General features: G+C 43.9%; 1 long non-coding RNA gene and 1 pseudogene across 1 annotated transcript; one reads left to right on the forward strand and one right to left on the reverse strand.

Annotated features, from left to right (window-relative positions):
* The first annotated feature begins 147 nt into the window (after positions 1 to 147).
* On the forward strand, positions 148 to 1,605 carry LOC121837277 (annotated as a pseudogene).
* A 13,554-nt stretch (positions 1,606 to 15,159) lies between these two features.
* LOC120842897 lies at positions 15,160 to 22,765 on the reverse strand. The gene is made up of 4 exons (XR_006078119.1): positions 22,571 to 22,765; positions 20,810 to 20,980; positions 16,533 to 19,098; positions 15,160 to 15,229 (listed from the first exon to the last, which is right to left on the reverse strand). It is a non-coding gene; the product is annotated as an uncharacterized LOC120842897 (long non-coding RNA).
* Positions 22,766 to 25,968: the final 3,203 nt, after the last annotated feature.

Genomic DNA, 25,968 nt, shown 5'->3' on the forward strand with positions numbered 1-25,968 from the left:
AGCCAGGCGGCCCTCCTATGCTTCACGGACAGGTCGGAGCTCACGGCGAAGGAGGCCGAGTGTTCCGACCCGCGGCCGTTATCGCAACCATCACGGAAGGGAGATCACAGGAATCCCCACACCGTAAGCACAATATAGCCAGTAATAATGGGTTTACCCCTTTATTCTGAGAATGTTCCAGAAAATTGTTTGTTACACAGAGGGTTGCACATACATCAATACCTTTGCAATAAAGTTGCCACTCATGCAATTCCATTTTTCAGAAAACATCTGAGGGAGGGGACCACCACGGGGTCCGGCGCGTTGAAGTGACCGTTCTTCTGGGACCTTAACCGACTGTTGGGGTCCCTTACCCTGAATGACACGGCCCTGATGGATGAGAGCTTGGCAACCAACCATTGCACACCGTCACTAGTGGAGGTAGGTTTGGTGGTTTCTCTCATAGAAAAGTTTGGGCATTTGTGGAAAACAAATCATTTCAATGTGAAAGTGGTAGCCAGTGGCAAATGCATTAAATTTCACACCGAGCAGAGTCCACCGAGCTACTGGAGGTGCTCCTATGCTTTGGCTGCTTTTTCGACAAGCCGGTGCAAAGCGACGAAACTTTGCACGCGTGCCACGGTGCGATGCGGTAAAGCTTCAGCTCCAGTAGTACATTGTGGCTGTTTTAAAAATTCGAGGTTCTGCCAGACTACGGCTATACTGTATAAAAGGTGCATACTATAGATAAGGCGCCTACCCTACCTTGGGCACTTCCTGTTTTTCTGCTCTCGGACGTGACAATCGTCCTTTTTGATGTTTTTGCAAATATCTTCAACTGTTTTGCTCAATATTTTATGCTACACTCCTTTTCATTCATAGTGTACAATGCTGTCAAAGGTGCTGGCACGAGAGCTTGGCTATATGGATTATGTAATTTGTACAAAAGCATGCCCAAATGAATCGCTAATAGAAGTCCCGTACTTGTACCAGTATCCTTAGGAGCGTTGAATACTGTCTCTGAAACGGAGTAAAGAGCTATAGCAGGTTTGCACCCTGATGCATAAAACTACGCTAGTAAAACCTTGCATCTTGATTCTCAGCTACAAAGGTTGGAGTTCCGTTACTTTTGAACATTCATTGTATAATGACTTTGGGTGGCACGTAACAGATTGCTGCAGTCTCTTGTCGCTTAAAAGGAAAAAAATACTTGTGTGGTTTGCCCCTCAGTTGCACTCAGACATGCAAGAGAAAAACATGGTCGACACGACACGGACTACTTCGAAGAGCACATGGAAGAACCAGGAGAGGAGCAGCATGGCGAGGAAAGCCAAGTTGCCAGCACCCCCGCCACTGCAAGTGTCAGGAAACGGGACTCAGCAGCATCAATGGCACAAGCAACATGCTGCCGAGGGCACCAAAAAGGAAGTGGCCGCAAGCTCCGAACCCGCGTACATCAAAACGGTGATCAATGAACAGAGACTGCTCAGGCAGAGTTTTTAGGCTTCCAGAAAGAGAGAGTTCGCCCTACGCGAGCGGGAAATAGTCCTGCAGGAAACCGTCATCAAGGTGCAGCAGGAGCTTGGGACTGCGTTGATGGCCTTCATGAATAAAAATGCCACATAAACTGCCATGTAAGCTGTCCCGGTGTGCATTTATGTTGCATTCAAGAGTAGCTGCCTCGGTGGCTCCAGAGCAGAACGTTTGCCTACGGATCTCCAGTTGGCGGGATCCAATCGTGTCCGAGGTGCCTGCAATCTGACGGAGGTTTATTGCGGAGAGATCGCTGTGCAACCGAGACTTCGGTTGTACCTCAAGGTCCCTAGGTGACCTACACTAATCCCCAGTTTTTCATTAAGTTGCGCCAGATGCCCTTCACTGGTTTGGCATGTGGACCCCCAAATAGAATTCTTGGTATTAAATATTTTATTATACATTTGACTTTTTGCCAACTATGTGGGAATATTCGATTTGATTCAAGCCCAAATTCTACTATTCGCACACGCATACTTTTTTTTCTTGCAACTCTCATCGAAAGCAACAGTTCAAGGAATCCCCCGAATAGGCGCTGGTATTTCTTGTACTCCAGCAGTGACCCGTTCAGATGATTCTTTGCTTTATAAGCTTCGTTTCATGGCACACAATAGCTTTGAGCGGTGCTTGAACTTATATTTGGGCAGTCAATTCCCTAAAATTTATTAAAATAGTGTATAAAAGCCACATTAAAGCATACTGAAGGCTAATAATAGTGACCGAAACATGAAACTTCACTTGGGACACGGGAGTTGGCATCAAGTCTTGCGCTCCAAAGCCAGATTTGTTTGGCCCTTAAAAGTGCCTTTTGTTCTTTAGGCACTGGAAAGGGCCCTCGTAGCTGTCAGGGTCTGTGGTCTTGGCTTTCTCTCGCTGCAAACAAGAGCAGCCACTTGAGCTCTTTATCTAGACAATCTGCCTCGAGCGTTGGTGTAGATACCCCGCAATGGCGTCCCTGACGCTCTGCCCCTTTTCTGCCTCGGCATCTGTGGTGCACACCGGTTGCAGATAGATCTTGTCCTCCGTCGCCAAGTCGCTGAGCCACTTGGGCTTGACACCATCGTTGAAATGTTCGCAGACGTTGTTTAAATTGCAGCAGGCTCGCACAAGAAGCCGGGCATTGTCCACCTCATACTCCGTCCTCTTCATAATGAAGCGTAATCGTGCCTTGACCCTTCCGAAGGCGTTCTCCGCGACTCGGCTAGCAGACGACAGCTGTCGTTTGAAGCCTTCTTGTAGAGAGCCTTTCTTAACGTCCTTGCGAGGGTACGGCTTGAGCATGTTGGACGTTAAAGAGAATGGCTGGTCACACAGGATCAAGGGCAGCACGGTAGTCCCGTTGACGGTGACCATGGGCATCTGCAGCGTTGGTCCTTGCAGAACAGCCACCATAGCCGACCTCCGTTGCACATGTGCGTCGTGGCACGCCCTGGTGCCCCGACGTTCACATACCGGAACCGGTAACGGTGGTCTGCGAGGGCCAGGAGGATGATGCTATACCCATATACAAACATTACAAGGCATGTGTCAGCTTCATGGGTGTTGAATATATCATGCTGTCGTTATACAGTCCTCAAAACTGGAGATTCAAAAGGGAAGTAGACAGCACAGCACAATTTGTTAAAACTCCGCAGAACAGAGATGTACGTAGGTTTTAAATATAACATTAAAAGTGTAAGAAGCTGGCTATCAGTCACTGACATCTCGCATCGAGGAATAGCTATTTCAAAACGTCCATGTCATCAAACATGTGCAGCTTATGTCACCATATTAAAATTGCTAGAAAAAATGTTTGGTCCAAGTACATTTTATTGAAATCGAAACCTTTGAAACAATTTGCCGTGAACGTTTGTCTGCTCTTTGCGCGCCTGGTGCGTTTGTCTGCCCCCCAAATGTGCCCACGTGGGTTTGTTTCCCCTCAATCAATGACGGCAAGAGTTGGACACCTCATCACCGAAAATTGTTTATGCGTTCTCTCCGTTGCCCTTTGATTGGTGTGCCCCTCTTTATGTTTTGATTCCTCAAATACGCATTTGAGAACACTTGCTAGCAGTAACGAGTTTGCATCATTCAGTTTGGCCAGCTTCATTGAATTTGTTTACTGATAGGAATTCACACTCAATATTTATATAGAAATTGTTTTTTTCTTTTTTGTTGCAATTATCAGTTTGAAAAAAGATGCCCGATTTTTTAAAGGGCCAGGAAGTTCAGCGTACATGGTATCGGTTCTAGCAGTCTAAACATGATCATACACATTGTCCTTGAAGTAAAGGTTACCTACCAGCCCGTGTAGTTGTGGCAGTCGCTCGCGTTGACCTTCGGTGATGAGATGGGGAAGTGGCAGCCGTCCAGCGCCCCTATTCCCTGGGGAAACTCCAGAGCAGCTTGTAACTCCCGGGTATGGTCCGGAAGCTCGGCGGCGCTCACCGTCTTGCTCGAGGACGGAGACAACTGCCCTACAGAACTCCCTGTAGTTTACGGTTACTGTGGACCGTCCCAGGCCGAACAAGTTGGCGATGGTGCGGTCTTCTGCGCGCGAGCACAACTTGCACAACGCAGCACCAACTCTCTTCTCCACCGGAATGGTGGAACGCATGGAGGTAACTTCGCGCTCCATGTGGGGCTGACGCACGTCTACTAGGTACGTAAACGTAACCGGCTGGACGGGAAAGGACTGCTTGAAAAAGTGCTCTCGCAAGTGTGGAAGAGTGTCCTCAAACATGCGTTCGTTCCTCCGCAACGCTTGGTGGATGCTTCGTGGAATCACAGTTGAAGCTTCAACAGCAGCGAACATGAGGCCGTTGGTAAGGAGCCTTTCTTGAAGGCGGACACTTTCTGCACTGGCAAATCGTATGTCGACCCTCAGCAGCGTCAAGCCACTGTGCTGCTGTGCTTTAGACACGAACGCAATCCGACGTTCCGGATCCATCGCACTAAGACCGTTGCCGTCAGCAGGCTCAATCGCTGCAACTTCATGGTCTTCGCTTCAATCGATCGCAGACGTAAACGTGAACGGGGTATACGAATCCGGCGAAGAACGAAACAGCGCAGAAACAACGTCGAGCAAGATGCACGGATTTCCGAAAGCAGACGAGCCAAGTGGCGGAACGGATACGGCTACGGATTAATTGGGATTCCTGACGTCGTGTCACAGTTGCCACAAAACACCTTGTCTCCATCAAAACGTGTATTTAGAATTCATCACCATGTATGAATTCTGTGTTCTGAAAGCTCATTACATTTTATTTACTTAGTAAACAATAAAATAAAGACTAGACTGCCGGGTTAACAATAATACAAACACTACATTGCTAGGTTAACAGCAAACCGCTATCGTGATAGACATCACCCAAATTGCATTTAAGTTACCCGTCTGACGCGAGACGACTTAAATGTTATTTGAAAATCCTAAAGGCCTTTAGCGTAAATAACATTCAAGGTGCACCTTTGACAGGGGTATTAGAAACGATCTAGAAAGTGTCCAAAAAGAGCGTGATATTTGTCTATTCTAATTATTCTTTTTACACCAACCTCTCTTAATTGCGTAAACGAGCGAACACCCCTGAGTTCACTTTAACTTCGTTTTTTGCCGAGATCACATAAACGTTGTAAAATACAATCCATAATGATTTCACCACTTCTTACGCTAACTCTTACATACCTTTCAAAATAATTGAATGAACAGCTTTACCCGGAAACATTCTCAAACCTAACAGGGTGGTTTTATTTGAAATCGAACACGCTTGTCGGGGTGGGTCTTTCGATTGTTATTAAAAATATATGTATGATTGGCCAATTTATGGAAAGAACAAAACAGCTTTTCAGAAGTTTTTTTTTTTTTTTTTTTAATATTTCGTTTCACAAAAAAGTACTGAGAGGAGCAGGCTGAAAATCAGTTTTTTACTCCATGATTTTTCTACCCATTTCTGTACGCTGGTATGAATACGGAAAGAATACAAAAGTCACAGTAATTTTTTGAGGTCTTGTATGTTATTTGGACTATTTTTAAGTTCAAAGAAAAGCATTTTTGCATTTTTGTTTATTGAGGTAAAAAATGCAATACATCGTCTCTTTGACGATCCGATGGCATCTTCAGAGCCTTGTAACTCACGAGTGGTTTTATCTGTCGCTTACCAAACACCATGCAGGTGTAGTCCTATACATGGGCTATCATCGGGCATAAGTTTAGTTTATTCTATTTTCACGGAATGTTTTATATAAAATTTGAAATATCGTCGAAAATGAGATTAACCGATATTTTGAACCCACTTTATCAAAAAAAGACCATTTTTTATTTCGTTCAATTTTTTTATTATTGCTTCCAATCATATGAAATTTCAATTGGCTTCATGCGATTTCCCCCTTTTTTGTTGTATCTTCTCTAGAAGTGATCGAAATCGCTCCCACTTTCTCGTAACCGCCAAACAGTTTCCGCAGGTCGGCTTCACTGCAAAGACTGTACTGCTCATTTTTGTGTTAAATTGCAGCGGGTAAATTTATTTTCACTGAGAACACTCGCGCTTGGCTACATATTGTCTTTTCTTAATTTTGGAATGATGGCAACTGACGTTCCTTAGTCCGATCGTTAGTGGTGCAGAGGATGTTCCATCATCCGGTGCGTAAAGCCGGGTCACCAAGGTAGGAGAAAACGGAACGAGCGCTTCATGTAGCCAGACCGGGGTCATATATCTGTTCGTGCTATACACAGCTTGTAAGGCACGCACAGCACGCCCAGCCCTTCGCGCTATAGGCTCATCTCCGTTTCACCCAGGACGTATCCGGCACCGGCCGACAACTTTTCGCGTGCGATCAAATAACCATGTAATTGCCTGCTCTTTATTGTGAGTCTGAATATCAAAAGTATGTAGTATCGCATGCCCTTCTTTGGGAAGGTAAAGCGGTTTACAGAAAAAAAGGTGGGGGAAAATGGACTGAGTTTACATGAAGCGAAGACATTTTTTAAAGAACACAAACACCATTTGGCGATAAATAGTCACTTTTATTAATTAATGCTAATATACTTAGGATGCACTTGTAACACGATATGTTTCTGTGCTTTAAATAGTCCAGTTCACGACGGAATATTGGAACTTTTTTGACAACGGCATCGGCTTGCCTCTGCGGAGAAGATCGAGCGCGGGGGTGAGCTGAACTTTGTACCGCAGCGGGTCGGATGCAGCCGAGAAGTTCAACAGACAGCGATCGAGACGGACAGAACGAAAGCTGGAGCCAAAGCAAGCGAGCGGTGAACCCGAGACCGTGGTCCTTCTGTTTGAACGAGTGTGTGCAGTTAAACAGTTAAAAATAAAAGTGGTGGGTCTTGTTTAAGACTGGGGGGGGGGGGGGGGGGGGAGGGGGAGGGGGGGGGGGGATCGATATCTCTGGTGCCAAGAATCAACGATTCCCACATGCACAGAAGGCAGCGAAAGCAGTCACTTGATGTCTCTGTAGACTTTTAGTTTTTCCACTTTGTCGCACCGTGCTTGATGCAAAGATTGTACAGCCTTCGGGAATGTGGAAAAGCGATTTGACGATTTTATTTTAGGTGGCTCCGGTAGATTTGCTGTGGCTAGGCACACATTGCTTTGGTTCGGGAATAAATAAAGGTTTGTTCTATTTTCTCCTTCAAATTAAAACGCGTCCGGCAAAGGCGGACTTCGCACCGCTGCATAAACAGCATCGGCGAATGTGTCTTTCATAATGCCCGAGACTGTACATCTCGTGCTGATGTCACCTTAGGTTCCTGGCCTGGCTGGCAAACTTTGCAACACACATGTGAGAAGCGTAATCCTGTACGAGCGCCTACTGAGGCCCATTCTTATTTTTTGTGATTCCCGAATATATCGATTTCTTTCTCCGGTAAGTCGAAAAGCACAACGCTTCTTGTCATTGTTTTATTTTTATTTTTTTCAACGATGTCCTTTGACGTTTGTATCGAGGAGCCGTCTTTGCGAACGAAAATCGTGTGCTGCGGCGAGGTGCTTCAAACCTTACAACCTGTGCACAAACAGATATATGACCCCGGTCAGGGATGGGCAAAATACATGCAGGTATGTATCGAAATACAAATACAAAATACTTCGTCAAAAAATGTATTTAATTACAAATCTAATTACATTTCCAGAAAAGCATTTAAATACAAGATACAAATACAACCAAATGTATTTGGTCTCCTCCCAAATACTTTTCCAAATACATTCCTCGAAATTTGCGTCAGCGACTTCAGGGCACCGGCAACGGGTTTCTGGGTATCTCATTTTAATTTTGCATCGCACACTCGGGAGTTAGTGTGCGAGGCTCTAGTAACGTAATTGAAATATAATCACAAAAAAAAATGTAATCAGCTTGGACGTAATCGGCGAAGAAAGTACAGAGCCTCAATCAGCTTTTTTTTTGTCAATTACATTTTGGTATAGACCAACAAAGAACCGAGACGACCAAGACGCGCAGCACTAGCTAGAGAATATTTTATTGTTGCAACTCACACCAGTTACGAAAATCCCGACATGCCGCGCATTTAGAATGTTCCAGGCCAAAAATATGGATGGAAATCAAGCTGTAAAGCATCACAAGTTGTCACAGGCACTTAATTATTTAGGCAGTCTGCCTGTGAACGTCCATTTCGTCACTATTTTTGCTTTGGAATAGCACCGTAATCACAAAGTTACTGAACGCTTGTGCTTGATTGAGAGACACTGCATTCAGTGCAGAACATAGTTTTCTTCCTGCTCTGGACAGTGACAATAAATTTGAGGGATGTATTTTCGCCCACAAAATTGTATTTAGATACAATTGTATTTGAAATACCCACATTTTAGTATTTAAATACACACGTCAAATACATTACCTAATTTGTAATTAAATACAAATGCAAAATACACAAAGTATTTAAAATACGTATTTTGAGTACTTGTATTTGAAATACTGCCCATCCCTGACCCCGGTCTGGCTACATGAAGAGCTCGTTCCGTTTTCTCCGCTCTTTGTGCCCAGGCTTTAGATATCGGACAATGGGACATCCGCTGCACCGCTAACGATCGGACTAAGGAATGTTAGTTGCCACCATTACAAAATTAAGAAAATACAATATGTAGCCAAGCACGAGTGTTCTCAATCAAAATGAATTTTCCCGCTGCATTTGAACACAAAAATAAGCAGTATAGTCTTTGCAGTGAAGCCGACCTGCGGAAACTGCGTTTGGCCCTTCCGAGAAATTGGGAGCGATTTCGATCACTTCTAAAGAAGATACAAAAAAAAGGGGGGAGGGGAAATCGCATCGAGCCATTTGAAAGTTCATATGATCGGCAGCAAGAATAAAAAAAAAATTGAACGAAATAAAAAATGGCTTTTTCGATTAAGTGGGTTTAAAATATCGGTTAATCTCATTTTCGACGATATTTCAAATTTTATATGAGAAAATACCGTGAAAATAAAATAAACTAAATTTATGCCCGTCGATAGCCCATGTATAGGAATAAACCCGCATAGCATTTTGTATTAGACAAATATAATGACGCATGAGTTACAAGGCTCTGAATATGTCACCGGATTGTCAAAGAGACGATGTTTGGTATTTTTTAGCTCAATAAACAGAAATTCAAAAATACTTTTCTTTGAACAAAAAAATAGTGGAAATAACATACAAGACCAAAAAAAATTACTGTGAGTTTTGTATACTTTCCGCATTCATGCCAGCGTACAGAACTGGGTAGAAAAATCACGGCGTAAAAAACAGATTTTCACCCTGCTCCACTCACTATTTTGCTGTGGAACGAAATATCTTTGTTTTTTTTTTAATTGTGAAAAGCGGTTTTGTTCTTTCCATAAATAGGGCAATCACATATTTTTTTAAATAGAAATCGAACGACCCATCCCCACAAGCGTGTTCGATTTCAAATGAAACTACCCAGGGACGGGCAGTATTTCAAATACAAGTACTTAAAATACGTATTTTAAATACTTTGTGTATTTTGCATTTGTATTTAATTACAAATTAGGTAATGTATTTGACGTGTGTACTTAAATACTAAGATGTGGGTATTTCAAATACAATTGTAACTAAATACAATTTTGTGGGCGAAAATACATCCCTCAAATTTATTGTCACTGTCCAGAGCAGGAAGAAAATTATGTTCTGCACTGAATGCAGTGTCTCTCAATCAAGCACAAGCGTTCAGTAACTTTGTGATTACGGTGCTATTCCAAAGCAAACATAGTGACGAAATGGACGTTCACAGGCAGACTGCCTAAATAATTAAGTGCCTGTGACAACTTGTGATGCTTTACAGCTTGATTTCCAGCCATATTTTTTGCCTGGAACATTCTAAATGCGCGGCATGTCGAGATTTTCGTAACTGGTGTGAGTTGCAACAATAAAAAAAATTCTCTAGCTAGTGCTGCGCGTCTTGGTCGTCTCGGTTCTTTGTTGGTCTATACCAAAATGTAATTGACAAAAAAAGCTGATTGAGGCTCTGTACTTTTTTCGCCGATTACGTCCAAGCTGATTACATTTTTTGTTGTGATTATATTTCAATTACGTTACTAGAGCCTCGCACACTAACTCCCGAGTGTGCGATGCAAAATTAAAATGAGATACCCAGAAACCCGTTGCCGGTGCCCTGAAGTCGCTGACGCAAATTTTGAGGAACGTATTCGGAAAAGTATTTGGGAGGAGACCAAATACATTTGGTTGTATTTGTATCTTGTATTTAACTGCTTTTTTGGAAATGTAATTAGATTTGTAATTAAATACATTTTTGACGAAGTATTTTGTATTTGTATTTCGATACATATCTGCATGTATTTTGCCCATCCCTGAAACTACCCAACAATATAGACTTATTAAAAAAAAATACTAGGCTAATTTTTGGAATTCCGAACGGACTAGTATTTTTGAATGTAAGTGTTTGAAATTTTTCTATTTTTTTTTATGGTTTGTTGAAATATTTTTGTTTTGTTGTTCATGAGCGTTTACACTTTTTTTTTACCTACAAATATGAGCTGCTTATCCCTTGTATAATGCCCTGTCCCAGGGCCTTCAAGGTACTAACAAATAAATTGAAAAACAAACTAAATAAAAACATACTTCCTAAACATGTTAAAATAAATAAATGCCAACAAAGACGATCACAAACCATATGCAACATAGTTGCGATCACAAATCAGTATTCTTGTTTTAATAGTAGCCGGTTGCTCGTGGTGCGATAAGGCACGGGGATCTGTTTCGCTTCTGTCGTCGCTTGTCTCAGAGAAATGCCAAGTTGGCGTTGATTCCAAGGCCTTAGCGCTCCCAGGTCCGGGCGTGGGGGCTGACTTTATCGCTCATTAAGACTGAGACGTACTTGGCAGCTTTCTCTAGTGGAGATTCCTGGGGCTGGAGCGCCGCCGGAAAACAAAAAACTGAACTGCAGCAACAAACTGTTACAGAACGTGACTCACCCACGGATGCCTTCAAACTACTGGCGACCTTTTTTCTCCCCGCTGTGATTTTTAGCTTTCTTGTTCCTTGCATAATATCTATGTACACGTGCTCACGTTACTATGTCCACGTGAAGACAATTCGGCGAGTTGGCTGAATTTGAGCGATAAAGAATCTATTAAAACGTCTGCCTCTTGAGCCGACAGTCCCTTGCATAATATCTATGTACACGTGCTCACGTTACTATGTCCACGTGAAGACAATTCGGCGAGTTGGCTGAATTTGTGCGATAAAGAATCTATTAAAACGTCTGCCTCTTGAGCCGACAGTCCCTTGCATAATATCTATGTACACGTGCTCACGTTACTATGTCCACGTGAAGACAATTCGGCGAGTTGGCTGAATTTGTGCGATAAAGAATCTATTAAAACGTCTGCCTCTTGAGCCGACAGTCCCTTGCATAATATCTATGTACACGTGCTCACGTTACTATGTCCACGTGAAGACAATTCGGCGAGTTGGCTGAATTTGTGCGATAAAGAATCTATTAAAACGTCTGCCTCTTGAGCCGACAGTCCATTGCATAATATCTATGTACACGTGCTCACGTTACTATGTCCACGTGAAGACAATTCGGCGAGTTGGCTGAATTTGTGCGATAAAGAATCTATTAAAACGTCTGCCTCTTTAGCCGACAGTCCCTTGCATAATATCTATGTACACGTGCTCACGTTACTATGTCCACGTGAAGACAATTCGGCGAGTTGGCTGAATTTGTGCGATAAAGAATCTATTAAAACGTCTGCCTCTTGAGCCGACAGTCCCTTGCATAATATCTATGTACACGTGCTCACGTTACTATGTCCACGTGAAGACAATTCGGCGAGTTGGCTGAATTTGTGCGATAAAGAATCTATTAAAACGTCTGCCTCTTTAGCCGACAGTCCCTTGCATAATATCTATGTACACGTGCTCACGTTACTATGTCCACGTGAAGACAATTCGGCGAGTTGGCTGAATTTGTGCGATAAAGAATCTATTAAAACGTCTGCCTCTTTAGCCGACAGTCCCTTGCATAATATCTATGTACACGTGCTCACGTTACTATGTCCACGTGAAGACAATTCGGCGAGTTGGCTGAATTTGTGCGATAAAGAATCTATTAAAACGTCTGCCTCTTTAGCCGACAGTCCCTTGCATAATATCTATGTACACGTGCTCACGTTACTATGTCCACGTGAAGACAATTCGGCGAGTTGGCTGAATTTGTGCGATAAAGAATCTATTAAAACGTCTGCCTCTTTAGCCGACAGTCCCTTGCATAATATCTATGTACACGTGCTCACGTTACTATGTCCACGTGAAGACAATTCGGCGAGTTGGCTGAATTTGTGCGATAAAGAATCTATTAAAACGTCTGCCTCTTGAGCCGACAGTCCCTTGCATAATATCTATGTACACGTGCTCACGTTACTATGTCCACGTGAAGACAATTCGGCGAGTTGGCTGAATTTGTGCGATAAAGAATCTATTAAAACGTCTGCCTCTTTAGCCGACAGTCCCTTGCATAATATCTATGTACACGTGCTCACGTTACTATGTCCACGTGAAGACAATTCGGCGAGTTGGCTGAATTTGTGCGATAAAGAATCTATTAAAACGTCTGCCTCTTGAGCCGACAGTCCCTTGCATAATATCTATGTACACGTGCTCACGTTACTATGTCCACGTGAAGACAATTCGGCGAGTTGGCTGAATTTGTGCGATAAAGAATCTATTAAAACGTCTGCCTCTTGAGCCGACAGTCCCTTGCATAATATCTATGTACACGTGCTCACGTTACTATGTCCACGTGAAGACAATTCGGCGAGTTGGCAGAATTTGTGCGATAAAGAATCTATTAAAACGTCTGCCTCTTTAGCCGACAGTCCCTTGCATAATATCTATGTACACGTGCTCACGTTACTATGTCCACGTGAAGACAATTCGGCGAGTTGGCTGAATTTGTGCGATAAAGAATCTATTAAAACGTCTGCCTCTTGAGCCGACAGTCCCTTGCATAATATCTATGTACACGTGCTCACGTTACTATGTCCACGTGAAGACAATTCGGCGAGTTGGCTGAATTTGTGCGATAAAGAATCTATTAAAACGTCTGCCTCTTTAGCCGACAGTCCCTTGCATAATATCTATGTACACGTGCTCACGTTACTATGTCCACGTGAAGACAATTCGGCGAGTTGGCTGAATTTGTGCGATAAAGAATCTATTAAAACGTCTGCCTCTTGAGCCGACAGTCCCTTGCATAATATCTATGTACACGTGCTCACGTTACTATGTCCACGTGAAGACAATTCGGCGAGTTGGCTGAATTTGTGCGATAAAGAATCTATTAAAACGTCTGCCTCTTTAGCCGACAGTCCCTTGCATAATATCTATGTACACGTGCTCACGTTACTATGTCCACGTGAAGACAATTCGGCGAGTTGGCTGAATTTGTGCGATAAAGAATCTATTAAAACGTCTGCCTCTTTAGCCGACAGTCCCTTGCATAATATCTATGTACACGTGCTCACGTTACTATGTCCACGTGAAGACAATTCGGCGAGTTGGCTGAATTTGTGCGATAAAGAATCTATTAAAACGTCTGCCTCTTGAGCCGACAGTCCCTTGCATAATATCTATGTACACGTGCTCACGTTACTATGTCCACGTGAAGACAATTCGGCGAGTTGGCTGAATTTGTGCGATAAAGAATCTATTAAAACGTCTGCCTCTTTAGCCGACAGTCCCTTGCATAATATCTATGTACACGTGCTCACGTTACTATGTCCACGTGAAGACAATTCGGCGAGTTGGCTGAATTTGTGCGATAAAGAATCTATTAAAACGTCTGCCTCTTGAGCCGACAGTCCCTTGCATAATATCTATGTACACGTGCTCACGTTACTATGTCCACGTGAAGACAATTCGGCGAGTTGGCTGAATTTGTGCGATAAAGAATCTATTAAAACGTCTGCCTCTTGAGCCGACAGTCCCTTGCATAATATCTATGTACACGTGCTCACGTTACTATGTCCACGTGAAGACAATTCGGCGAGTTGGCAGAATTTGTGCGATAAAGAATCTATTAAAACGTCTGCCTCTTTAGCCGACAGTCCCTTGCATAATATCTATGTACACGTGCTCACGTTACTATGTCCACGTGAAGACAATTCGGCGAGTTGGCTGAATTTGTGCGATAAAGAATCTATTAAAACGTCTGCCTCTTGAGCCGACAGTCCCTTGCATAATATCTATGTACACGTGCTCACGTTACTATGTCCACGTGAAGACAATTCGGCGAGTTGGCTGAATTTGTGCGATAAAGAATCTATTAAAACGTCTGCCTCTTGGGCCGACAGTCCCTTGCATAATATCTATGTACACGTGCTCACGTTACTATGTCCACGTGAAGACAATTCGGCGAGTTGGCTGAATTTGTGCGATAAAGAATCTATTAAAACGTCTGCCTCTTGAGCCGACAGTCCCTTGCATAATATCTACACTGTAAAAAATGGGCCGTCAAAATTACGGTACGTTGACTGGCATTCTGGCTGCCAGCAACTTCTCGTAATTTATACGGCAGACCGTAAATTCAAATTTACTGCCTGACCGTAATCTCCCAGTAAATTAAACGGTCGCAGTAAAAAAAGATACCGTTAATTTTACGGGGCGATGCTAACAGACCGTAAACGAAATTTACTGACTGCCGCTAAGATCACGGCATGGTGGCAGTTTATTTGCCGGTCAACTGACTGCTAATTTAATGGTCACCGTAAAAATGTTGACCGTTTAATTCACTGCCAATTGGCCATCGTAAGAAGTAAATTGAAGGTGCAAAATGCTGGCACAATGAAGCGCTAGCACTTCGTACAACACGTCAGAAAGTATGCAATATTCGACATAAGTAAGCATTGTCGAATTCTATCATCTTCCCACCGCATTGTGCGACATACTTAGCATTTCACCGCACATGTTTTGCTGCTTCGATTTACTTCCTACTACTGGTCAACAGACAATGAATCAAACAATGGGTCATGAAGTCTCCTTAGGTTAGCCATTTTGTGCCTGTAATATATGTGGCATGCTGTTTATTGTAATTGTAGCGTGGTCTTCATGTCTGCAATGCGATCGTTGTGTATGTACATGCAAATGCAATTAAGCCGGAACACAGCATAAATTATGTGTAGGATAGAAATAAAAACAGAACATTTATTTACTTGGATGATGAGGACCCAGGTCCATATACCCTCTGATCTGGAAAAGAAAGAAACCAGTCATCAATATAACATATATAAATGTGCCAAAATAGAAGCAATTTAACAGATATGTTGTATAATGTTAGCCACGCTTTATTCACTGTGCAAAGAAACTAATGATGCTGATATTGCTTACAATGTTTGAAAGAAGCTTTATGTGACAACTGGACCCCCCCCCCCCTCTAGCTTAGCTTCTCCTAATCAAGTCAAACTTCATTATATCTCAGTAGCTATATATTAGCCATGTAGTACATGTATTCTGGTTTTCTCGAATACCATATCAGTATCCCAGCACAGCCCCTATATACCTGGGCAAATGAATGAGAGGATATGCACAAAGTTTGGCAGAGAATGCTGCACAAAAATACAGCTATTTTATGGGAAAGCCTACTATTCACTTACTAGACAGACATTTGTCAACTTAGGAGCTGAGTGAGTTTGTTTTCAAAATCAGGGGTTGACATTAATTAAGCAGCACACATAGAAATTTACTCCTCCTCTTCATCTAGTTAAGCTGGTTGACTGTTGTTGGCACTAACGTAGAACTAGTCTTTCCCCACCCCCAGAGACTGCAATTCTCTTGCCACCGTGCACTAATGAAAAGGCACCATTAATCTTTCTCCGACATGTTCACACCATAAGAGATATGAATAGTCGTGGCCGGTTGCATCAGGGCGAGCTGCGAACGTCAGGCTTAGCTGGCAGTAGAATCTCTGTGCACTGTACCTAGTGTCACTTCAGATAAACAAATGGTTAAAGCAGTGTGCTCAGAACTTCAATTTGAGATGATATCCAAAATAAACATGGACAGCTTGTGATGCAGCTGCCACTTACATGCTTCTCATTTTATCGACCTATATTTGCCATGTATAAGATGCACAATAAGATGCATGAAATGATGCACAGCAATGGCATCATTTCTCTTAAAATATATGACTGCATGCTAATCATGTCTCATTTCTAGCATCACATAGACATTTTTTCATGTAATTATAGGCAGCGTAGTAAAGCTATGCTTGAGTTAAGTGAGGCTAGGTAAGTTATGTTTCAACCCAATAGTGTTAATGCAGCAAAAGAACCGGCGTCCAGCGTCGGCATGTCGAGAAAACCCCTCGATGTTTTGCGCCACGATCCCTTGTGCATGCAAGGGATCATAGGATTCCCCCCCCCCCCCCCACCTCCCCTCTCCTCCTCCACCCCCTGCCCTCCCGCTATCGTGTCATACATTAAGGCCGAGCATAAGTGTCCCCCCATTTTGTTTTCACACAAGCAGCTGGGTGCTCGATCATTATCATACTCACCAAATTTAGACCCAAGTGCCATTGCTTATGGCAGCTGAAATCTTCCTGGTGCCAAGATCTTGTGTTGAATGAGCTCGAGCTCCATGTTGCATGCCTCGTTCCCACATAGGATGACCGACCTTCAACAGACATATTCAAACAGAACAGAATGAGTAGAAAACCACAGACTGAAAAAATCAAGGAAAGTAACTCCAAGCTAGTGCTGATGTGATGTAAACGGTCAGAGTAATTTCGGAGCACCTTCTGGGCCAGCCAAAAATATATTTTCAAGCAACAAAAGGAAGTTTTGGATTTCGAAAGCACACTTCCTATTCATTCTGTTGTGAATACTACATTAAGATACATCTGTTTGCCTGTCAAAACTAGAAGACAATGCCTGCTTTCCTTTCCCACCCCTGTGTTACCACTAGTGTCAAGTTTAGGGACAAAAATTCTGTAATATAGTTATTCACAACAATTGCATTTAACAAAGATTTTTATGTTTATTCTAACATGTAAATTTAACTAGTAATATATCCGTTCAAGAAATATTACTACTTCATATGTCCACACTGTGATCAACAATACTAACATCTCCATCATTTAATCCATGCACTAAATAATATACATGTTCAAATTTGTGGGCCATGTTAGTGCGTGAACTTTTTAGGAGACCCTGTACTAGCAAACAACTTGGTTTTTGAAATCTTACACGAACTTAGAATTTTCAGATTATCATTTCTCAACTTCCCTCTCTATTCAAAGACATGTGGACCATATGTTTAAATGACAACTTTCCTTCCCAAGCATGAGCCTCTGCTACAGCGAGATGAGATATGCAGAATCAGTGTGAAACCTGTGGGTACCACCTCTTTGTGGTGCACAAGTGTATGGTTAAGAGTGCGCCCAACGGTGGTGGCTAACTAGATTGGACAGACCACACATATTGCCGAAAATTCCCAAACTTGAAAGCACAGTATCAATTTTACAAAAGTAAAATTGAATAGTATATTGCCCAGAGCAGCAATAAATTTTGATTATTTGCTCAAGCCCACTCTGATGGTCCAGCCATGAAGCAGGGTCTTATTCACTGCTTTCTATAATAATGGGCTGAAGTAATGTGTGGTGAAATGTAGGCATGACCAGTATCACAACAATGTAAGAAAAAATTTAGGCAAGCTTGATTATGCTCACAAAAGCTATGAAAGGTCAGAATGTGTTGGGCTCATTCAGATGCATGCTGTGTGTGGTTATGTGACCGTCTGACTATGAACGATTCACGATTTGCAGTATGGACAGGTGACCACACACAGATGATGGTTATGTGATCCCATTATTCCCAGAATGGTGACAAGCTGGGTGGGACTCTGCGAACAATTATGCACAATATCAGCGCAAAAGACGAACACAGAAAGAATGAGACAGGACAGAGCACTACTTACAACTGATATTTTATGAGAGGAAAGAGGAAGACAAAGACAACATTGACGCTAATATAACAGGAAGAGAAAAAAAATACAATAAAGAAAAAAGTAAAATCACAAAAAAATATATCACAAAAAGATAATAAAAAATAATAAGGAAAAGTCTTAAGTGATAAACTAATAAAAATAAAATTAAAAATTAAGGAGTCTTTTGCACTAGTTTGGTGTTTTATGTTTATTAACTAGGCCATCAAATTATTTTGGAACAATGGCGACTAGATGCCATGGATCATGGCTAAGTGACCACCATTTATTCACTATTTGCATCTGTCAGTGTGACATGTCAGTCTGTCCAGAGTGTTAGTCACTGGCCTTTGCCATCAAACTCGACTGGCAAAACACATTATTTGTTGAAACCTGACATCCCCTTTTCACAGCATTAAAGAATTCATGCAACTTTACCCAAACGTTTCATAAATTATACACTCATTCGCCAGAATCAATGAAGAACCATTATTGTAAACTACCTCATCACATCCCCTCCCAGACGGGTAACAGTTGCAAAATTGCTTTCAATATTTCACGAACTAACCTTTCAAGGTACCTGTCTACAGCCGGAAATTTTGCTCTAAAATAAGCTGTGTGATATCATTGTTTTGCTATCCAGCAGAGATAATTTGATAAAGGTGCCGACTCACGAGAAGTACTAATCAAGCGCCGAATTCAATTTTTCTTTTTTTGCAAAAAACAAAGTGAAAACATTTTTTTTTGTAAATCCATCACTGGCAGACAAACACACTATACCAGTGAGTAAGGCTTGTAGTTTGCTAAGACAGTGGTCTGTTACAAAACCTTCAGATACCCTTCGTTAGTGGTAAATGTATCCCTGCATCTATCTATCTCTGAGAATTATTCTTCCTCTCTAGTGACAGTGGACTCTTACGCTCATTGAATTGTTTCACCTTCTTCTGCTTCTCTTCAAAATGAGTCTCATGTCCACTTCCCATTTATTAAGTGAACACTGTAGTGAATCATACTTACAGCCTCACACATTCCACTCCAGCTCTGCTATTTTCTTGACCAGGTTAAGTACTTTCTTGCTCAGTTCTGACTTGGAGCGCTTGGCTCTGGTGCCACGGTCAGGGTTTATGCTCAGGAAACCTCTGCAATAAGCATCAGTGCCATAAAAGAAACATTTCATCCAAGTTGGTAACCTGAAAAGCTAGTCAATTTAGTCATATGTGTCACATATGTATACATGACCGAAGGGAGAGACTAGAAGAAAGTCAAATATTTAGTAAAGAGAATATCAGGTGGGTCCAAACTGCGGCTCGAGAGCCGCATGCGTCTCTTCATGCCTCCCTATTACAGCTCTCCTAACCTGAGGACCCACAAGTTATGACAGGTGCGACCAAACACTAAGCTTGTATACAAAAACGTTACAGTGAGAAGCGGGAGCATATCAAAATATGCAATATTGCTGGAGTTGTTTCGTTGTATATGGGCACAATAAAATGACATGTAATGGTCAGAAGGGGCAAATCAGTTTGAAAGATAAGCTCTATTTTTTTTTTATTTTCTTGTTTATTTCACCTTTACAAGCCAGGTTGAGGCAGTGTTAGCTTTGTGCTTAAATGTTTCCCTAAAATTGATTTCTGAGCTTTGTTATTACAATCCAGTCCAGCTGCCTGATGAAACACCAAGACCACTGGCCTATGCATACATGCAATTGAAGCTGTTTGATTGACTGTGAGAGCAGATAAGGGTTTTTATTCACCTGCCTCCATCTTGCATGTGCAGTGCCTTGCGGCGAAACGCATGCACTCGATCTGTGGACTCTGCTCGGGTGCAATTTCAATAAAAAGTACAGCATTGGTGCAGGATGTGGGAGCTATAGTTGTTTCGAGCTGGCGGAAACAATTGGGACAGCTCTCCAATCAGCGAGATATGTGCTCTTCTATTTAACAAATGAGAAGGAAGGTACCAACCAGGGCCGTAACTAAGGGGGGGGGGGGTTAGGGTGTTCTGACCCCCCCCCCCCCGACATTTTTTTTCTGGGTATGGCCCTGATGTACCAAACCCCGCAAAGCACTCAAGATATGCGCAGATTTCGTGTTTGTGCCCTCAACCTAAGTACGAATAGAATGGATACGAATTGCAACTGGGGTTTAAAACTTCACGAGAGCGATTGCTCTGAACGTGAAAAATTATTTCGCTGGCAGTCGGTGGTAGGTCGGAGGTCCTCTAGGCTTGGTGGTAGCGGCATGGCGAAGGCAACTAGCGACTTCTCATAAAACACAGGGTCGTCCAGGTGAATCGGCAAAAGTTATGCACCAACTTCTATTCCTTTCCATTACCAGGAATTAAATTCCCGACAGTTTTTTTTCTTTAGGTTACAAGCGATTTGAAAGTATCCTTTTATTACCTTTTTAGCAAAGCGGAGGACCAGCCCCGGTACAGTGCTGGTACATGGTCGGTGCACTTGCAGCCATCCGATTTTAATCTCCACCTCTGCGCACGCGCAGTGGCGCCGGTCGGCTACTCGGTACCAAACCGGGACCGGTTCTCCGGTTTGCTATAACTCTCCATTATATGCCACCGATGTACATGATTCATAGGCGAAAATAGGACAATAGACATTTTCAAAATGGCCACCGTTGTCCCCGAAACCCCCCCCCCCCCCCCCCCCCCGAAATTTCTTTCTGGGTACGGCCCTGGTACCAACGGTGGGTCCATGTCTTTTATGACATTAAATGTGCAAGGTGTTTGCTTTATTTCAATAGGAACAATAAGCCTGGAAATGATATAGATAAAAGTATGGAGTCCTACTAGGCATCCACATACATATACCAAAATCACAGAACAGGAAATTACCTCTGAAGGAACTCAAGGGTCGATGACAGGCCTTCAGCGTAGCAGATGTTAAAGCAATAGTGACTCGCAAAGAGTGCGCAGCCTATGCCGTAGGGACGTCTGGTATCTTCTGAACCATGAGCCTGCCATCAATGCTGAGTGCGTACTCGTGGGCAGTCCACAGATCATCCCCTACAAAAGTTTAAAAAGTGAGAAAATAGTAAACATTCAGATAAGTAGAGTTGCTGACAAGGCATTGAAACAATGGGGCTGGGCTGCACCTCCAGATCGTGGACATTTCAATTAATTGTAAAAACAAAAAGGGAAAAGGGAAGGGGCCCAGCTTCGTCCCTCCCACCCTCACTGCCAGTCTCCCCCCCACATTTCAAACACTTCTAACATTACTTGTTGCCGACAGGAGATGAGATCCTTGGCTCGATTTGCCTTCCCTCCACTATGAGTGAGCTTGTTTGAGTGTAGGCCAGTCAGAATTCTACTCCAGAAAGGGAGAGGATGGGCCGTGAAGGCACCTAGGCAAATGTTCCCTGGTTAGTGGAGGGGAGACATGTGCCACCAAAACTGAACAGGAACCTCGAAGACCCTCTCTCTCCCCAGTTGCACAGGACCACCGCATTCGCATGGATACACGCTGTATCGTTACATCTAGCACATACTTCTATTGGCTGCAAAGAAATCAAATGATTTGTCACTTCTAGCAACTTCGGAAATGTGTGTTGTCGCTATGGGCTATAGGTAGCCATTGTAGATTTCATGAATTGTCTGACAGACATGTGAAACACTTCAAATGATTTGTATTTGATTTAAACTCTGAGACCTGCTTTATATTTAGATATCAGTGTTTTTAGGTTTTTATTGTTCTAGGATTTGACATACTTCTTTTGGCTTTTATTTGGAAATTTATTTATTTATTCGTTTGAAATACTCTGGCCCTGTCGTTCTACACAGGAGGGGAAAAAACAACACACAGAAATAACTCAATCATGCACTCACCGTGTGAGGCGAGCGCAGGTAGGTTGCAGCAACCCACGCATGCTCAAAAAATAAACATTTCCACATGCAAAATTTAACCAAACAATTCATTCAGCTGTGCTTCAAATAATTGAGGACTACAACAATTGACAACTTGCTCAGGCAGGGCGTTCCACTAAATAATAGTCCGACAAAAGAAAGAGTATTTAAATACATCATTTCTGTACTGGTAGGGTGCAATTGCTTTAGTATTGCTTGTTCTTTTGGAGCGCGAATGTTAAGTTTACGTCACCCGTTAAATCGAGCCGAGGTCCACTCGCGCGCAGTTGACCTCTATGAAACCGTAAGATGTGACATCTGAGCCCTACATAAGTAGTGAACTGCAAACAACAAGTTGCGTGCATACATGGAATCTGCCGCGCTCCGAACTCGTGGCTGTCATAATGACGCACATATTCGACCAACGTGGTTGACCCCTTTGAACAAACACGGCAAACAAACATGGTTGTTCAAGCCGTCGCCTCACTAAAGCGAGAAAAGAGCTAAGACCGACAAATCGCGAAAATGCGCAGTATTAATCTGAAGCTATCTTTGGCTGGCTCTCAATCGCCTGTGCTCCCTTCCCGAAAAGGAGCGCGAACGACGATCGACAGCCGGCCAGCGATGCACTCCGTCAACGCACGTGCTGCCGGTTTGTCGGTGTCGGCTCTTTCTCGATCTTGCCGGCAACGGGCATTAATTTTCTCAGAATCAGATCGTGCTTGCCACATTCATATTCAAAATGATACTCACGTTATGTTCGTTTACTATCGGGCCCGCCAAACGCCTCGGGTACTGCGCCGTCAGCCGTCTTAGTAGCCACGGTCGTGCTCCCTACCGCAAACTTTCCTCGCCTTGTTTTCTTCCTTCGGGAAACAAAATATGGCGACCCGACGGGGGGAACGGCGCTAACGGCTAACGGCGCGAAAGCTGACAAGGCGGCGAAGGAGGCGAAGGTGCGAAAGCAAGGCAGCGCGATGGAGAGGGCTGTGCGAGGGTCAAGGCGCGAGCCGCGAACTGGAGAGCAGCCCGACGACGCAGGCGCAGAAGGCCCCCAACACATCACGTGCGTGCCGTGCGTGTGTCTGGAGCGTGGTGCGGAGTGTGTAGCGCGCCTCGCTTGGGGCGTTCCGCTTCTTTCCTTCCGTCGCCGTCAGGGTTGCCAGGTGTTTGAACTCCAACCCGCCAAACGTCTACGAGATCTAGCCCAAAAATAGCCAAATGTCGATCCAGAAAAATAGCCCAAAAATAGCCAAAAAAAACTTATCATTTGAAACGTTTATTTTGAGGATTTTGAGCAGAAGAGACACATAATACGTTTTTATCCATCAGATGCCCCAGAAATGGCGTCCCTTGCACTTTCGGCGAACTTCCCCAAACGCTCGTACAAGCGCATGACAACATACCTACGCTTTGCAGCAGCTGTGCATGGACGCCGCCATAACTGACCTTCAGTTTTTGTTTCCTCTTATTTCGTTTATTTCACTTCATCATTACCATAGCAGGCCAGGTTATTGCCATATTAGACTCAACTGTGTCCTTTTCTAAAGCATCGGCCTTTGTAGAGGCTCGTCAATGACCGTTTCAGTTGCTCGGCATCTCGGTAAGACAAGAGAAGGTCAGCAATGGCGGCTGTAATTTGGCGCGTGTGTAATGCGTCTATATTGGGACGCTTGGTGACCAGAATGACGTCACGGGAGAACTATGCAGAATTCAGACAACCTAAAGAATGCGCAGAACAGGTGCTGTTAAGGCCGCAAGGAATCGCGCCGTCACTTGCTGAGATGGAGGAATAACACCACATGCTTGCATTCGGAGGTAAACAATTGCACAAGGCACGCAAAAAGAAGACGAATTTGTTTGCTGACGCAAACTTATCGGGGTTAAGGGACTGAAGCACCAAATGTTCACGTAACTTACTTTAAAAATACATTCGAACCTATAAACCCAAGTGCTTTCAGGCATTTTGGTTCCAGCACAGGTCAGAAATTGCCCAATGCACAGGTCAGAAATAGCCCAATGCACAGGTCAGAAATAGCCCAATACTAGCCAAATAGCTAACTACCATTTTTTCCCGCCAACTGCAAGTAAAACTAGCCCAATTTGGCTATTTATAGCCCAACCTGGCAACCCTGGTCGCCGTGCCTTCTCTCGTTCCACTTCTTTCCTCCCGTCGCCGTACCCTTTTCACTCGAAAAACATTGTCAACATACCGTATTTTTTTTTACGGTGGGCGCCCCGTGACGTTCACGGTCAGGTGACTGTTTATTTCACGGTAATTTTTTACAGTGTATGTACACGTGCTCACGTTACTATGTCCACGTGAAGACAATTCGGCGAGTTGGCTGAATTTGTGCGATAAAGAATCTATTAAAACGTCTGCCTCTTGAGCCGACAGTCCCTTGCATAATATCTATGTACACGTGCTCACGTTACTATGTCCACGTGAAGACAATTCGGCGAGTTGGCTGAATTTGTGCGATAAAGAATCTATTAAAACGTCTGCCTCTTGAGCCGACAGTCCCTTGCATAATATCTATGTACACGTGCTCACGTTACTATGTCCACGTGAAGACAATTCGGCGAGTTGGCTGAATTTGTGCGATAAAGAATCTATTAAAACGTCTGCCTCTTGAGCCGACAGTCCCCAGATGCTCGGGCACCAAGTTCTCCCACTGAGGAATGCGCAATGCCGGATTTGACCTCTGCGTCCGCAGTCCGCTTGCGTGGTTTACAGCGCAAAACAGTCTGCGTTTGGAGCTTGTTTACTCCGGCCGTCGAAGAACTCCCGCTCCATTGAAGGCTTGTCCAAGCAGGAACCGTGAGGCGACAGGACTCCGACATAAGTCGTTCAGCGGTCCGCTTCCGTCCATTTTTTTTTATTGTGGGGAGAGTTTTTTTTATATATATATATATATATATATATGTCGCCAGTTTTCTCCATGGGGGACCCACGTGATGAGCATGCTCAAGGCCCCCTTGAGCATGCTCATCACGTGGGTCCGGACAGACACTCACAAGCTCTATTGTCTGTCGGCCAATCGCTCATGGCCTCCGCTGCTCTTTAGGCCCCGAAAACGGGAGAGGGAAAGGCTGGTGTTTAAAGTGTTACCAAAATATATCCAAGCTACCTAGGCGGGTCGTGTCACGTGATAACAGTGTAACACAGATAGAGCGACGCTGGACGAGGGTAGGTTTTCGAACGCAAAGGTACAAAATCCTTACTCTGGAGTAAGATCGAGTAAATTTTGGAACAGGTCCAAGGATATGAGGGCCCGGCAGAACAGATGGACAGCATTGACAGGTGGCATGTGACGCCAAGTCTGACGAGCACCGAGGTCGCCGAAAAGAGGAAGAAGCGAGGAGGAAAATCGTGATGTTTGCTTGGTGGTATTCAAATAGACGTCGGAGTGCCGGGCTGCCGGACCCTTCAACTTTCATGATTTTTGACGGAGTCGTGTCGCCCCGTGATTTATGAAATGTCCCGCATCTACAACACTAGAGAAGGCGAATGTTGCGCTTCGCGTTGTTCATCCCCGAAGGGCATTGCGTCCGGCCGTTGGAGAGCCCCGCTTGCCAAGGGGGTCAGGAGAAGCTTCAGACCTGGGAGAGAGGAACGGCGAAGGCGCGGGTGTTTTCTTGTGGTTGCCTCCTTTGACATTATTGGCACATTCCGTTGTCGTCGACCTGGGGGCTGACGTTTCGATGTGGGCAGGGTTGATACAGTCCAAACAAATCACCTTCTCTCTGCCTCTAATCCGCAGTGTGAAGTGTTTCGTCACGCCATCTGCGCACGCGGAAAGGACCGTCGTATAGGGAGCCTGAAGTGGACGCTTGATGAAAGCGTGCCTGACAAAAACATCCGTGCAATCTGTCAACTTCTGGCTGACGCGGGCGTGGCGGCTGTTTGATGTTTTGGTGGCCGTTGGTCCAAGGCTGTCTAGCATTGCAGGCAGTCGGTTGACTTACTTTGTGAGCCATGGTAGTCGATCCTGCACTTAATCGAAAAACTCCCCCTCCAGCATGTGAGTACACCAGCTCCGCGTATGTGCACTCGAGGTCGGACTTATACGCCGAGCGGTTGCCGAGGAAACTAGCGGTATAATTTCTCTGTCCAGTGGGTGCGATCGCCGTGGGCAGTGAGGGCGGAC

Source organism: Ixodes scapularis, unplaced genomic scaffold, assembly GCF_016920785.2.
Source record: "Ixodes scapularis isolate PalLabHiFi unplaced genomic scaffold, ASM1692078v2 PGA_scaffold3__209_contigs__length_174095766, whole genome shotgun sequence".
NCBI lineage: Eukaryota > Metazoa > Arthropoda > Arachnida > Ixodida > Ixodidae > Ixodes > Ixodes scapularis.